Source organism: Rhinolophus sinicus, chromosome 2 (assembly GCF_057876585.1).
Source record: "Rhinolophus sinicus isolate RSI-liver-muscle chromosome 2, RSI-T2T, whole genome shotgun sequence".
NCBI lineage: Eukaryota > Metazoa > Chordata > Mammalia > Chiroptera > Rhinolophidae > Rhinolophus > Rhinolophus sinicus.
The window spans coordinates 36,217,508-36,234,255 of record NC_142502.1 but is presented as its reverse complement, the minus strand read 5'-3'; the positions used below and the strand labels follow the sequence as shown (position 1 = coordinate 36,234,255).

At 35.5% G+C, this 16,748-nt stretch overlaps 1 pseudogene; it reads right to left on the bottom strand.

Moving 5' to 3' along the window:
- Positions 1 to 15,562: 15,562 nt before the first annotated feature.
- On the bottom strand, positions 15,563 to 16,379 carry LOC141571894 (small ribosomal subunit protein eS24 pseudogene; annotated as a pseudogene).
- Between the last annotated feature and the right edge of the window lie 369 nt (positions 16,380 to 16,748).

The following is a 16,748-nucleotide window of genomic DNA, read 5'->3' as shown; positions in this document are numbered from 1 at the left end:
AACATGAGTTGCAAACGGATTGATTTTTGATTCTTTAAGAGCTCTTCAGTGCGTCCAATAATACGCTCTTCTGTAGGCCCTGGTAGTGGAACAATGTCATGCATTCTTTTGACTTTCACAGCTTGAACTTCCTTCTGTATTTAAAGCCAGAATGTAGGCTTCATGAAAGGCAGACATTATAATTTTTGAGAGATTTGTGTAGGCATTATTTATGCCCACCAATAAATATGGTAGCTCTTATATAAATAAAACCAATGTTTTGTGTGAGAAAGTAGAACAGCTGACTATCTCTTCTAAAAATCGGTTGTTGATTCCGTATATATTTATATTTGAATTAGTATTTCAATTCTAAATAAGAGTTTTATTCTATAGAGATGTTCAAATTTTATCTTGAAACTACACATTAAAACACTTGAAACTTGGGTCAGAATGTTTAAGACTGAGACTCCTGACTTAATTTATAAGGTTATTGATTATGTCCTGGGGTAGGGGAGAACTATGTGCAGATACAAAATGCCTGCAGTTTAAAAGAGGTTGTGTATATTGTCTCTCTGTAGTAGTAAGGTTTAGTCCTACCCAAGGCAAGGTAATGGAGTACTCTAGGATAGATGCATTTCCAAAATCTTACAATTTGACATGAAGCATGATTTTACATTATAATCAGATTTGTTTTCTTCTTAACTCTATCTGGGTAATGCTTGAATTATGAGAGGTAATTTTTTGTCCATTTATGACTCTGATAGTTTTGCAATATATATTTACTTTTAAAATAAGAGTATCAAGGGAAGAAGGCCATGTGACCACGGAAGAGGAGACTGGAATGATACAGCCACAGACCAACGATGGCTGGTCACCACCAGAAGCTGGAAGAGGTGAAAAAGATTCATTTCCTAGAGCCTTCAGAGGGAGCTCAGCCATGCTGGCACCTTGATTCCAGACCTCCAACCTCCAGAACTGTGAGACAATACATTTCTGTTGTTTTAAGCCAAACAAACAAACAAAATCAGTCAATCAATCGATCAATCAATAAATCAATCAATCAATCTATCTAATTAAGAGAGCTAACACTCCTGAATGTCATTTATAATACTCTTGTTGGCTTTTACTTTTAAATATTCCATTGCAAAAGCAAAAACCAACAAGAGTATTTTAGTTGACTATTCATTTTCTAAGTTAGTCCCTTGGTTTTATATTTAACTTGGAGGCACAGTCATTTATTGGAGGGCAGGAGAAGTAATCACATAGCTCCATTTCCTCTGCATGACTTTTATCATCATCATCATTAATAATAATGATAATAGTTCAAAACCTGTACTGTATGCAAGCCACTATTATAAGTATTTACACGTGTTAACTTATTTAATCCTCATCACAACTCCATCAGGAAAATACTAGTATTCTGATTTTACAGATGAGGACTGTAAAGCCTAGAGAAATCAAGTGACTTGCCCAAGGCTAGTAAGTGACAGAACTTTTAGGTAGCCACTGATAGTTATTGCCTGTTAATAAACCCTATGTTATGATTTCAAGAATTTGATCTTAATTTTACTCTGCTAACTATCATTAATGATTCAGTAGTGCTCAATGACTATATTTGTATCAGACTTACATTTATTATTATTATCTTTAACATTCATAATAGTAAGGGACCTCTACTCACAGATAAACATTTAAAACATCTATGTAAAGGGCATGTTTTTGTTTTGCAAATACAGTAAACTGCATAGATGTCATGTAATTAAATGTTGAGTATAGTGTTTGGGGTATGGTGAAGATGACACATTACTTACATGGGTTAGCAGTATGTTTCTCGTCTTCCCTCTGTATCTCCCTCCCTCCCTTCATCCTTCCTTTTTACTTCCTTCTTTACCTATCTACCTACTGATTTACTATTTTTTCTGAATCAACTGAGAATAAGTTGCAGACATGATACCCCCTTTCACATAACTACATCAATATATATTTCTTAAAATATAAAGACAATTTACTACGTAACCACAATACAGCCACCAAATCAGAAAATTAGTTGGTATAATACCATTCTCTAGAGCATATTCAAATTTTGCCAATTGTCCCAATGATATTTTTTATAACAGATACATACATACATAGATTTTTAAAAATCTAGTCCAGGATTCGTTGAAGGATTACATGTTGCATTTAGTTGTCATGTGTGTTATTCTGCAACCTGGAACCCATCCTCAGTCTTTCTTTTTCTTTCATGACTTGTTATTATTTGAAGACTGTAGGCTAGTTAATCTGTAAAATGCCTTTCATGTTTGAATTTGTCTGATGTTTTCTTATGATTAGATTCAGCTTGTACATTTGGGGCAGTGGGGCAGGGATATTACAGAAGTGATGGTGTGTTTCTTCTCATTGTACCATATTAGTAAGTAAATTATGTTGATTTGTCCCTTTACCAGGGATAATAACTTTTATCACTTGTTTAAAGTGTTATCTGCCAAGTTTCTCCATTGTAAAGTTTCTACTTTTCTCTTTGTAATTAGTAAATATATTGAAGGGAGATATTTTGAGATTATATAAATATTCTGTTCCTCAGTAATTGTTTATCCACTCATTTCAACAACCACTAAAGATTCTTTCCTTAATATATTCTTACTATGAAGATTGCCAAATTATGATTTTCTAATCATCATTCTTTCTACATTTTATTTGCATTCTGATGGAAGTAATAGCTTTCTCTTCCCTCTTTTATTTATGTATACACACACACACACACACACACACACACACTTATAGAATGCTATTTACTTAGTGGGTTGATAATTCATTGCTATAATTATTTATTTTCATGCTCAGTTTCTTATATATTGGCAAATGGGATATCCCTCCCCCAAAGTTGGATCCTATGTCTTTTAACATTTCCCCATCATTTTCATTTCAGCTCTTTCTTATTAGGTCTATTCACTGCTCCTGGGATGCAATTGCTTTTAGGCTTTCCCACCAGGAAGAGGAAATATGTCTGTCTATTTATCTATCCGTCTACCCATTCATCCATCAATCCATCCATTCACACAAACACAGAAACATTTATATCTATTTCTATATCAATCTTTATATATTAAATACCATGCATTCACAGTGAGAACTCCAATTACAGTTCAGTACTACAGGGTTGATTCTGGCCTTTGGCTTTTCCACATTTGGAACTCCTTTTTCTAATAGTGAGAAATCTGGTTCTAATTGTTCTAAATTGATTTACTTATTTGCTCATTCCTCCTGTATGTTACCAAACTACAAACCCAGCTGGTTGCCTTCTATGCTCTGCTCACTTCAACAGCCCCAAAAAGTCTCCTGGGACCCAAAAGGTTTCACTGGCCGTAGCTGCCTCAAGGGAAAGGAAGTGAATGTAATTCATAAATCTTAAAGAATGGAAGGGGAAAGAAGCGACTTAAAAAAAAAAGTATTAAAAAGATCAATTCTTTCCTTTTAAAATATTACACATTGTCAAATGAATTAGATTTCTTTTGGTCTGGTCATTTGTAAGGAGTGCCTTTTGGAGGAAGAGGACAAGGTAAGGTTTCAGGCCAGCTAGTTTTTATAGAGCAAAGGCTTTTTTCTTCTTCTGTTACATAGTCATGCTGCTTCCTGCAAATATGACTTTTCTGTTTAATTCTTTTTATAGCTCTACCTCTTCTTAGTAAGAAAGATGTCCCAATTCAATTTATCTAGTCCTTGCACCAAGGATCTAAACTAGAAATAGTACTTTTTTGAAGTCAGGATATATAGCCATTTTCAGGAAGTATATTTTTGCTGGTGCTTTTTGAGATCTGCTTTTACTGGGCCCCCGCTCTTGAGATTTCTTTCTAGGAATTCTTATCCCCACTGCTTGCTTTGTATTCCCAATGAATGTCATATGATTTTGGCAGTGTTTGGTATAAAATGGAATGTGGGAGATACACAGGTCTCCAAGTTCTCCAAAAATGATTTACAAACTTATAAAAGCTTTTTCTTGTAGCTTTTGAATGATGCCCATGAGAAGGGGAAAATGCTGCTTTATGTAGTAACATTCATAGTTATCACATTTTGAGTTCCCTAGGAAGGAGACTCTGAGATGAAGTTTAGGCTGAGGATATTTATTCAGTGCCCCTGGGATCAATACTTGTAGCAGGGAGGAGAAGGAAATAGGAATGGGCAGAACGGGGAGTTGTGCTGTGACACAGGCCCTCCTGCAGCCTCAGCAGGCTCCATGGGGAAGCTCTGGAACTAGAATGACCCTTTAGAGTTGCCTGAGTCGGGGTAAGACCGCCAGGCCTCTAGATCAGTCAGTTGTTGATGTAGGCCTCCAGAAGGGGCATGATCATCTTGGACAAGCCAAGCATTCCTGGAGGGGCTGACAGCTGAAGACTGTCTGCAGACAACACTGTACAGCTGGGGCACGTCTTTCCTCGAGAATGGATCATGGAAATGCATCTCAGTGTCCTGGTGGATGTCCTCTGAATAGTCACTTTCTGGGGCTGTAGTCTTCATCTGATTTCAAAGCTGATTATGACTCAGACATGTGAAAAATAACTGAACTATTGGGAAATTCCATTATGTCTGTATCGTAACTGTTTTTATCTTGAAAAATCAAAGTTAATCTAAAAAGCTGTGAATTAAAGTGTATGTCTGAAGCTACTTGGTAAAAATAGATATTCTGTTTTTACAGTTGGTAGATTTCCTTTAGTTATATGTGAGAATTACGAGTACTGAGAACCCTTTGTAATTTTATTGCATTACTTAAAGTGAAGACCCACCAAGTATGTTTTGGTTACACAGGTATTTCTGAAACACTTGGAGGTTTTATTCAGAGACTTTCAGCCATCTGTCCCAGTGCCTGAGAGAGTACTGCCTAGAATCAAGAGAGGGCAGCAGGCTACCAGAGCAGTGAGCTAGAAGTGTAGGAAAACATCAGTGAGGATACTGATTCTGGCTTGGTCTTGGAGATACAGATAAATAAGTAGATTTCTCTGGTGCTTGGGTTTAAGAAGAAACAGTTATAAGCATATTGGGAGAGTCGCCAGTTCATCATGTGTAGTGCTTGTGGAACAAAAACTCTGAACAGGGGAAAAGCAAATAGAGTCCAGGTTATACGGTGTCTGGAGTGTGTGCTTCTTTTGGATCTATGACCTAGGGCCACTTCTGGACTCTAAATCAGATTACCAATGAGTACCCAGGAAACAATATTGGACCAAAGACAGCCTCAGTGACTTCAGCAATACGTTTATATTTCTTTCCCACTAACTCCTTAACCAAAATAAGGGATTTCAGAGATATTCTTTCAAAGAAATTTTATCCCTAAAGAACAATTTGTGCTTTTACAGATCAAACTACCTTTTTTTTTTCAGTTTCCGGTTTGACATTTATTATTTTCATTTCTCTAACATCTTATATTTTATTTTGTTAAAGTGCTTGTTACTTTTGTTTATTTTTCTCTATTAAATAATTTAAATATAAGAGATTATGAGTTAGCCTGCATATAGTTTTGCCATATCTTATACATTTTAATAGAAAGAGTTCTTATTTTTTAAAATGTTTTCAATATTCTTTACTAGTAGCTTTGGTTTTCTTTTAACCAAACAATTATTTAGGACATGTTTTTCATTTCCACAATGATGATCCTTTTTCAGCTATTGCCATTAAATTATACTTTTATTACATTGCAGACAGAGAATATGGACTTTATCATTTTACTCTGGCATAATTGAAGTTTTGTGTCCTGGTAGTTGGTTAGTTTCTGTTTTATGAATTCTTGAAAAGGATATATTTCCTATGATAAGTTATCTGTCTATCTAAACTCAACTTCATTAATTAGATTCTCCAAAATTTTCTGAATTTTTAAAAAATAAATCCTCTGGAGCTGTCAAACATGAGAAGTATGAAAATCTATGCAACATTGTAGGTTTTTTTCTCAATTTCTGCACATTTCTAATAGATCTTATTATATATATTTAGATGTGAAGCTTTTCAGCACATCAATGTTCAATGTTCCATAATTTTGATATTGATACGTAGTGCCTCATAATAGGACCTTTTGCCTGAGGTTCTACTTTGTCTTTTTTCATGATATTGAGAACTCGAAGTCGTTTTCTGAAATGTTTTTCTGCTTTATTAGTATACAATATTCACAAATCTTATTTTTTTTTCTTCTGACTTTCATATTTGTTTCTCTTGTCCATCAGAATCTTTTTCTAGGCCCTAAATTTCCTGAATCATCTTTACTTAAGGTGCGGTTTAGCCAGTCCAATATTTGCTGATTTGACTAACTTTCCTCTGTGTACCCTTTACTTTAGGTATATAGACTTCTCTTCTTGGATCCATAGCTAGGTTGCAGGTTGTTCCCACTAACCCTGTTTTTTCACTCATTTATTTACTATGGCTGTGCTGGAAAGAAATGAGATCTTTCCCATCCTCATTATTTGCTTTATTTCTTACTTTAAGTTTTTAACTATTTTCTTAAGTTGTCCTTAAGAGACATGAGGCATATGCTCATGTTAATAGAGAATGAAATAAAAAGAATCTATTAGTAATTAAAAATCAATTACTTAAATCCAATTCCACATAGGGCTTGAGTTTCTTGTTGAACTTGGTTTATTAATTCACACTAGCTCCAAATACCAAAAATTCAGAAAACTTCAAAAGAATGCTATAGTATTTTAAAAAAATCATGTATCCTAGGAACGTTGATTAAGAAAAGCTAGCCTGCTGGTTTGAACTTTGCTAGCTTTGTGACCTTAAGCTACATAACTTCTCTAGACTTCTATTTACCCCTTTCTAAAAACAGGGATTAGGCTAGTGGTGCCAGATGGTACTTTACCTTGCAGGACTTTTGGTCCTTCCAAAATGTCCACAGGACATTTGGTCCACACCAAAAGGTACTTGAAATTTGATGCTTGATATTTGGTCTTATCCAAAACATCCACAGAGACATTTGGTCCACACCAAAATGTAATACTGGAACAGGCATTGTGATTGGGACTAGCCAAGGAATGACGATAGGGAGATAGGGAATAGTGGAAGAGTTAAATATTGGAGCAGGGGAGACTCTTTCCTGGTCTCTACTTAAAGTTCAGGGGCATTTGAAAGATATGCCATATAAAGAGCTGAGGTTAGCAGATATCTGATTCTGGTTTTCATTTTAGTTTACTCTGTGCTGATAAGCTACTCCCACTTATGGCCCAAATAATGCAGGTACCATGGCCATGTATGGATCACTGAATATTTATTTAGTGCATTCTGACTTAGAATTTCAGAATGTTTAGAAGTAAGAGATTTTAGAAATACGATGTCTGACAATTAAGTTTGTGAACTTGTTGCAATGATGTTGCTAACCTTTTTTTGATATCAGAGGGATTATTCATTATGAATTTGTACCAACGGGACAAACAGTTAACCAAGTTTACTGTCTGGAAGTACTGAAAAGGCTGCATGTAAAAGACAGACGACCTGAACTTTTCGGCAACAATTCATGGCTTTTGCTTCACGACAATACACCAGCTCACATGGCTCTGTCTATGAGGCATTTTTTAGCCAGTAAACAAATAACTGTATTGGCACACCTTCCCTACTTACCCGATCTGGCCCCCAATGACTTCTTTCTTTATGAGAAGACAAAGGAAATATTGAAAGGAAGACATTTTGATGACATCCAGAACATCAGTTGTACTACAATGACTGCTCTGATGGCTATTCCAAAAACAGAGTTCCAAAATTGCTTTGAAGGGTGGACTAGGTGCTGGCATTGGTAGCTTCCCAAAGGGAGTACTTTGAAGGTAAATGTAACAATATTCAGCAATAAGGTATGTCGTACTTTTTGTAGGATGAGTTCGCAAACTTAATTGTCCGACCTCGTATTCTAATCACTCAAGGGTTTTGCTTTTTTGGTTGACTTTTTATTGAACCATAAATACATTCAGAAAAGCACACTAATAAGTGTACAACTCTTGAATTTTTACAAAGTGAGCACATCTTAATGGCCATCCAAATCAAGTTATAGAATATTTCCAGTACCCCAGAAGCTTATCTTGTCCTCATTTCTAGGCATTATTCAAGCCCCGCTTACTTCCATTAAAGATAATTTTTTTAGGGGAGGGCTACCAACTCGCTGTTTTCTTTTTTTAAATTAAAATGTATTGAGGTGACAATGGTTAGTAAAATTACATAGGTTTCAAGTGTACAATTCTGTATTACATCATCTATATGTCACATTGTGTGTTCACCACCCAGAGTCAGTTCTCCTTCCATCACCATATATTAGACCCCATTTACCGTCATCTAGCCCCCCCCTTTACCCTCTGGTAACCACTAAACTATTAGTTTTGTTTCTTTATTTGTTTGTCCTGTTCCTTTGTTGTTTTCACTTTTATATCCCACATATTAGTCAAATCATATTGTTCTCGACTTTTTCTGTGTGACTTATTTTGCTTAGCATAATAATCTCAAGATCCATCCATATTGTTGCAAATAGCACTATTCCATCGTTTCTTATGGCAGAGTAGTATTCCATTGTGTATATATACCACATCTTCTTTATTCAATCATCTTTGAAGGACACTTTAGTTGTTTCCATGTCTTGGCCACTGTAAATAAAGCTGCAACGAACATTGGAGCAAATATAGCTTTATGGAAAAATGTTTTCAGATTTGTTGGGTATATAGAGAATTAAAAAAAAAAGGTTTTCTTTTCTAACACTTCTGGGAAATGTACAAATATTAAACAAATATTCACTACTATGCATTAAGCAATGGGGATTTAAAAAGAATAAAATATAATCTTTGCCCTCTAAAAGGGAAGTTGGCAAACTTTTTCTGTGAAGTTCCAAGGAGTAAATATTTCAGACTTTGCAGAATATCATGGTCACAACTACTCAACTCTACTGCAAAAGCAACCACAATGAACAAGCATGGTTGTGTTCCAATAAAACTTTATGGATATGGAAATTTGAATTCTATATAATTTGCAGATGTCATGAAATATCCTTCTTTTGAGTTTTTTCCTAACCATTTAAAAATATAAAAACCATTCCTAGCTTGTTGACTATAGAAGTACAAGCTTTGGGCTGAATTTGGATGGTGGGCCTACGTTGCCAACCCTGCTTTAAGGGTTCACAATCTAGGAGATAAAAGAAAATAAACAGATACTCTCATTTTAATACTGTACTTTAAATCTTTTAGAGTGGCATGTACACAGTTCTTTGAGAGCCTGCCAAAGAAAAGGACTAGCTGCTAAAATATGTCAGGGAGATTTCATAGAAGAAAATGAGGGAGCAGGACCCTGCTTTAGCTGAATGTTGTCAGGACCGCTGTGGGGAGGAACCTCTTGAGCTGAGAACTGAAGGGTGAGAAAGAGAGGCTGTGGGAGAGCTGCAGGAGGTGTCTTCAAAGCAGAAGGAAAAGCCATGTCTTATACCAACCCTAGATGGAACAAAAGGCCTGGCATTAGTGTGGCTGATGTGTCCACCGTGGCTCAGGTAGACATTCTAATCTCTTCTGTCTTCACCTTGCACTGAACTGTTGGCATTTCCTCCACTTATCATGTGTTTCCCACCTTCCAAGATTCTCTCTACAGTGCCATTCATTACCAAAGTATCTTAATATTCCCAGCTGTGTCATATTCATCCGTTGTGCCTGAGGTAAGGCATCATTTCCAAGACTTCTTCCCTAAATGTCTGCTTTCCTGGTACTCTACTCAGACCTTATCATGGCACTTGCAATATTACATTGAATTGATTGATGTATGGGTCAGCTTCTTTAACTGGACTATAAGCTCCTATAGGAAAATAGCTATATCTTTTTTGTTGTCATGTCCCTGATACTTAGAATAGTTAAATGCTCACTAAATGTTTACTGATGCTTTATAAGTGGGATAAGCCTATTAAATAACGAACCCAAATTATGCAAGCTGACTTCGTGGTTTTCTGATGATCTGACTTGATACAGAAATCTCACCATGAATCATTAATGCGTCTCCTCAGATGAGGCCTCCTGAATATCAGTTGTCTCCGTTCACCACAGGACTATTCTGCAGACAGTTTGAAATTGAGATCATTAGCACATACCTAAGTGCACCACGTGGTTTTCCCATCTGGTTTATCCTCCTACACTGATGCTGGATCCCTGACTTCTAGTAGAAATTAGTGTTTCTTCTTCATAGACTCTTTAGATATACCACCTCCTTTGTTGCTTTCTCAGTATGATCTGGCCTTTTTCATCAGACTGACTCAAGTTCATGAAGAAAGTCTCTGTCAAAATCTTCCTAAATACTGAACGTGCTCATTTCCACAGGAGAAAACAGACAGGATCTACCATTCCCGTGACTATGATAGCCACTGTCATGCATCTATATTTAGAGATTTCTTTATTAAGTACCAACAGTGTTGTTTCACCGGAGTCCTACAAGTGGGTAATAATATAAGCTCTTCCATCAGAGTTCTTTCCAATGAATTCCATATTCAGTTTTCAAACATTTTTCAAAAGCTAACTCGTTGTTAATAAGTTGATACAGTGTGACCACAAGTTTCTTCTCTGTTTCTTGTTTGAATGTGAAATGAGATGTATCCTTGTCTTCAGCACAGGGCTCAAGTTTCCTTCCCATCATCCACACTACCTTTAAGGAAGCACTGGAGGTAAGTAAACACATTACTGTTCAGGATAGGAATAAGTGATTTTTTTTATTGTTGCAAAAAATTCATAACCTAAAATTTATCATCTTAATCATTTTTAAGTGTACAGTTGAATAATGTTAAGTATATTCACATTGTAGATCAGATCTCCAGAACTTTTTCATCTTGCAAATCTGAAATTTTATACACATTAAAAAGCAACTCCCTTTTTCCCCTCCCCCGGCCCCTGGTAGCTACCATTCTACTTTCTGTTTCTATGAATTTGTGTACTGTAATTCCTCTTGTAAGTGGGATCACAAAATATTTGTCTTTTTGTTACTGGCTTACTTCACTTAGCATAGTGTCCTCAAGGTTCATCCATGTTCATCCATGTTTGTACCATATGACAGGATTTGCTTTCCTTTTTTAGGTGGAATAATTCACTACATGTATATATCACATTTTCTTTTCTATCCGTTCATCCATCGATGGACATTTAGGTCATTTACCCACATTTTGGTAAGCTATTGTGAATAGCGCTGCACTTGAAAGTAGGTATGAAAATATCTCTTTGAGACCCTGCTTTCAATTATTTTGGAAGCCGGATTGCTGGATCATATGGTAGTTTTGTTTTTAATTTTTTGAGGAAACCCCATACTGGTTTCCATAGTGGTTGCACCATTTTACAATCCCACCAACAGTGCACAAGGATGCCAATTTCTCTACATCCTCACCAACGCTTATTTTCTGTTTTTGATAGCAGCCGTCCTAATGGGTGTGAAGTGATATCTCATTGTGGTTTTGATTTAAATTTCCCTAATGATTAGTGATGGTGAGCATCTTTTCATGTGTTTGTAGGCCATTTTGTACTTCTTTGGAGAACGTGTCTATTCAGGTGGTTTGTTTTTTACTGTTGTTGAGGTGTAGGAGTTCTTTATATATTCTGGATGTTAACTCCTTATCACATAAATAGTTTGCAAATATATTCTCCCATTTCATGGGTTGCCTTTTCACATTCTTGATAGTGTTCTTTGCTCAGCAGTTTTTAAATTTGATGTAGTCTCATTTGTCTATTTTTGTTTCTGTTGCTATGCTTTTGGTGTCATATCAAAGAAATCATTGTCAAATCCAATATCATGAAGCTTTCCCCCTATATTTTCTTCTAAAATATTTATGGTTTTAGCTCTTACTTTTAGGTCTTTGATACATTTTGAGTTAATTTTTGTATATGGCATAGGGTAAAGATACAACTTCATTATTTTTTTTTTCATGTGGGTATCCAGTTTTCCCAGCATTACTTGTTGAAAAGACTATCCTTTCCCCATATAATAGTCTTGTCACCCTTGTCAAAGATCATTTGACCCGGGAGAGTTTACTACTCAGCTCGCTATTCCATTTTACTGGTCTATCTGTATGTCTGTATGCCAGTGCTGCATATTTTGATTACTGTAGCTTTGTAATAAGTTTCGAAATAAGGAAGTGTGAGTCCTCCAACTTTGCTCTTCTTTTTCAAGATTGTTTTGACTCTAAAGGATCCCTTGAGATTCCAGGTGAATTTTAGAATAAATCTTTCTATTTCTGCAAAAATGTCATTGGGATTTTGATAGTGATTGCACTGAAACTCTATCATTGTTTCCTCCTCTTTCATATCAGTAAGGTGAATATAATAATACTTATGGTTCTAAAGCAAAATTAATTATGCAGGGACTATATGCCTGGCTAAAATGAACTTTAGAGAGAACAGTTTGGTCAGATAACTGGCAAACAGTTATTGCTACTAATGTTTATAGATTCTAGTGTTTTGTTTTCATGTTAATGTAAGTGTGACACTTTGAATGGGACACAGTAATTTTGGTCTTCTGACTCAGCACACCCTTCTTCCTCTTCATTATCATAAATAGTCCTCATTAGCAATGCCATAATCATACTTGTCATGGCGCTTCATGGTTTCTAAAGCACTGCCCATGCATCTTTGGATCCTAACAACCCACCAGGATCAATTATGTTGCACAAGCTGCAACTTTAAATGCTTACTCATGCGGCTTGTGAAAATTTTGCAATCATCCATTTTAAGACAGACATTTCTGTTTCCTAAAGAATTGTAAGTTTGAATTAGCATTTCTTCTCATTTTCTTTAAGTAAACAAGAAATTGGCAAAGCCTCAATTCTGTTTAAATCCAATATTTGCCGATTCCTTAACTACATCTGTGGACTGACTCTCGTGTTTATTTTATGGCCACAAATCTCAAGATTGCCTGTCAATCCTATGGTTATCCCACTTTCCTGAGCTCCTTCCAAATATCCTTTAAATAATGGTTGTTTTAAAGTCTTTGATAATTTCATCATCTCTATCATTTCTGGATCTCTTTCTTTTTACTTACTTTTATCTTAATATAGCCACATTTTGTTGCTTCTTCACTTGTTTAATAATTTTGATTTGATGCTGATATCACAGGTTATGTTCATTAGTATCTGGACATTTTCCACCCCAGTGAGGGTGTTGCATCTGGTAGGTAAAATTGTTTATGAGTCAGCTTGAGACTCTTGAGACTTGTTTTTCAGCATTGGTAATGTGGGTCTTGAGTAGTCTCTATGCGAGTTCTAGTTTAGCCCTACTATACTATGTGATGTTATGCTTCCCGGCTCTACACTGTATACCTCAGTGTTCAGTGGGGTCTCTTTAGACTGATAGTAGGAACTTGAAATCTGTCAGCTCCATGTGAACTCTAGAAATTGTTTGGCTTACAGATGACCAATTCTTTTTTGCCTCATAAAAATTTACCTTATTCATGCATAGCAGAGAATTCAGCACATCTGCCTAAGACAACCTAAATTCCCATATCTGTTTCGCAAGCAGGGAAATCATCAGGCTGTATGTGGATCCTCCTCCCCAACCTGTGGTCTAGAAAAAGCTTCCAGGGAGATAATCAGATGATTATAGAGCTGACATTAGTTGTCTCCTTTCTTAAAGGGATCGTAGCCCTGTACTACTTGTTAACTGATATTTTGAAGACATTTATATATTTTATCCAGTTTTCTATTTGTTTATTGTGGGTGGCAAGGCCAGTATCAATTTCACTATTATAGTCAGAAGTGGAAATTCTTATTTAGTTTTTAAATACCCACCATCAGTACTGATTTATGATCTAAATAGTATATAAAAATAAGTGGAAAAACAAAACAAAAATGGTTTTCTCTATCCTTTCACATTATAATGCATTTTAATTTCAGAACATAAGAGACTTCATGTACTGTATTATTTGTAGAAATTTATGCTTGTATTTTAAAATCCTTGGGAGAGCAATAACCGTATTTTAAGCTGAGTTTATTTTGAATTTGATTACTCAAGTAACAAGAACAATTTGCAACCATAAAACTAACTCAGGAAACATATCCTGATCATATTAAGATGTCTGACTCCTTTTTCTTTATCGTATGTCCATACCTCTTCCTATTACTGTATTTCCATTGGTACACCTTAAAATCTCATCTCAATCATAATGTATGACTCTCAAACCTTCTAGTGCTTACCTCTTATCCTCTACACAGCTTCCTTTTGCTTCCTAATTCTTGTCTTTTCCATAAACTATCTTCTCTGTCTTCCTTTTATGCTTGTCGTATCTTTTGCAACCTGCCCACTCACCTTCTCTCTCCTCCAACTGCTAATATATGTGTATTTCACATGTGATATGATTTCTTCTTTTTAAAGATTCTAATTCTTTTCTGTTAACAAAACAACAATAATATTCACAGATAATCTAATCATTACATATGAATTTCACCTGGGATCTGATTTCTTCTTTTCAAATAATTTCCTTTATGTTACTTATAACAACAATAACAACAATAACTGGTAATCTAATCTATGCCCAGGTTCTGGAATATATATATATATCACAGCTAATCCCCACAGCAATCCTGCCTGATATTTTCTGTAGTCATTTTTAAATGAGGAGAAAAGATTCAAAAAGTGTAACTGTCAACTAAAAATATGGATATTATTTTTATATATGTGAGATTAATAGAAAGGAATGGCAACAAAAGAGTTCCAGTAAACATTCATTCATAGTTTCTTCAGATAGGCGATATCTTCTCCTTTCAAAACACATGTATTACCTCATCCAGAACTTTCATAGTTGCTGTAGAGCATTCAGGATGGTTAACTCTTCTCTTAGTGAAAATAGATGCGTCTTCAGTTTCAGGGATAATTTTAGAATTCTCTCAACAAGTTCCTTTTTTCGCCTCTAAATGTGAAAGGCTCCATTAGACCTGTGTTTTTGTTTTTTCCAATAAGTGGTTTGGAAGATTTAGAGATCTAATTAATCTATGTCTGCAGAACCAGTTTGGTCTTTGTAAAATTAAATTTTAATTAACTTTTATCTCCAGGGACTTTATAGTCTAGGTGGGAGACTCACTTATCAGACACTAACTCTTCAAGTAGTTTTGACTACCAGTACCCAATTTAAAATTTAGTTTTTTAAACCTTCTTTATAAATCATCGACTGCTCCCTTTTTCTTTTTTCCCTAAAAAATGTTCAATTATGAGTTTCTTTTATATAATCACTATTGATTCAAACAATATTTCCTTTGTTTTTTACTAATAAAGTTTGATTTGATTATGTAGTTAATTATTAAAATGGCAACTATCAAATTTTGACACACACACACACACACACACACACACACACACACGTCCATTGTCTTATACTGCTTAGTTTTGTTCATATAGGGAATGATCATGGAAACTGTATTCCAACCACAATTTGTGTGGTTGGAAAGTCCACAAACCTTGAAAAATGATCCTTTCTTCCTCTTTTTAGACTCTTAGTCCTGCTTGAACCTGCTGACTATTGTTCTTTTTTTTTTTCAAGTTCTTAGTTTATTAGTCCTCTCATGAAAAATCTGCTCAGTCACCACAGATAAAGTCACTGACGAATTTTCATCCCTTCTGTAGTCCAATCTCCACCTCACTTTTTGCCAGCACCAACACTGGCCTTTGCAGTCTCCCTAACTTTCTTCATTCTGTTCTTGGGTTCCTTTCACTGTTTTCTTGAGGTCTTTTTCTTCTCATACAGGCCATGTCTTGCAAGTCTATGTTTGGGTTTATTTTTCTTTGCGTAATCCAAGGAATCATAAATCATGCCAAAGCCAGTTGTCTTGCCTCCACCTAAATGGGTTCTGAATCCAAATACAAAGATGACATCTGGTGTGGTCTTGTACATTTTGGCTAGTTTTTCCCAAATTTCTGTCTTAGGTACTGTTGCCTTTCCAGGGTGAAGGACGTCGATGACCATTTATTTCCATTGGATAGTCTGTTGGTCATGAACTTCCTGGTCCGGATGGTTACTGTGTCATTCATGATGGCGGCTGACCTTCAAGCAGCCAGGGAGGGAACATTGTTGTTCTTTTCAAGATAACTGGACTGTCTGGTCATAGGAGAGGCAAACTGGCAAGAGGTTAAGCACAACGGCTTTGAAATTAAGGCGTGTCGAGGTCTAAGTTCTTGCTATAACCCCGCGTTAATGATTTCACTTTGAGAAATATTCTTAACTAGTCTAAGCCTTGATTTCCTCATCTCCAGATGAGGAACCATGATATCAGCCAGTTTTTAACCTGAGGCTTAGCTGAACTAATATCTATAAAGCACTAGTTCTGTACTTGGCACTTTGGGTCAATTGACAGGCTTCAGAAGGTTTGTGACCATGATACCTTAATGTTTTGAGCTGTAATTTCCTTTATATTGCCTTAAAAATTATATTTGTGGATAAAATTCAGCAGCAAAATTATGTCATTAAGACATTATTGTACTTGAAAAAATATGTGAAATGCTTCTACTTAATTATCAGGTACAATTGGTAATCAGCTCTAGTATGAGTTCTAGAAAATATTCCCATTAATAGGAATTATGAGAAATGCATCTGAACATTTTGTATACCTCTGTATACATTTTGCCTAGTTTGAGTTGCAGATTGCGAAGAAAACTAACGTTCAAAGAAATTTGCGTATTTTTGGGTTTTTGACCATCTATGAGTATGATAAACATATAAATTCCTGAACTTAATGGGCAAGGTTCTTTGGTTTGAATGCACTGATTCCAAAAGGATCCTTTATTTCTGTCTACCCTGAAAATACTTTGGACAGTATGGAT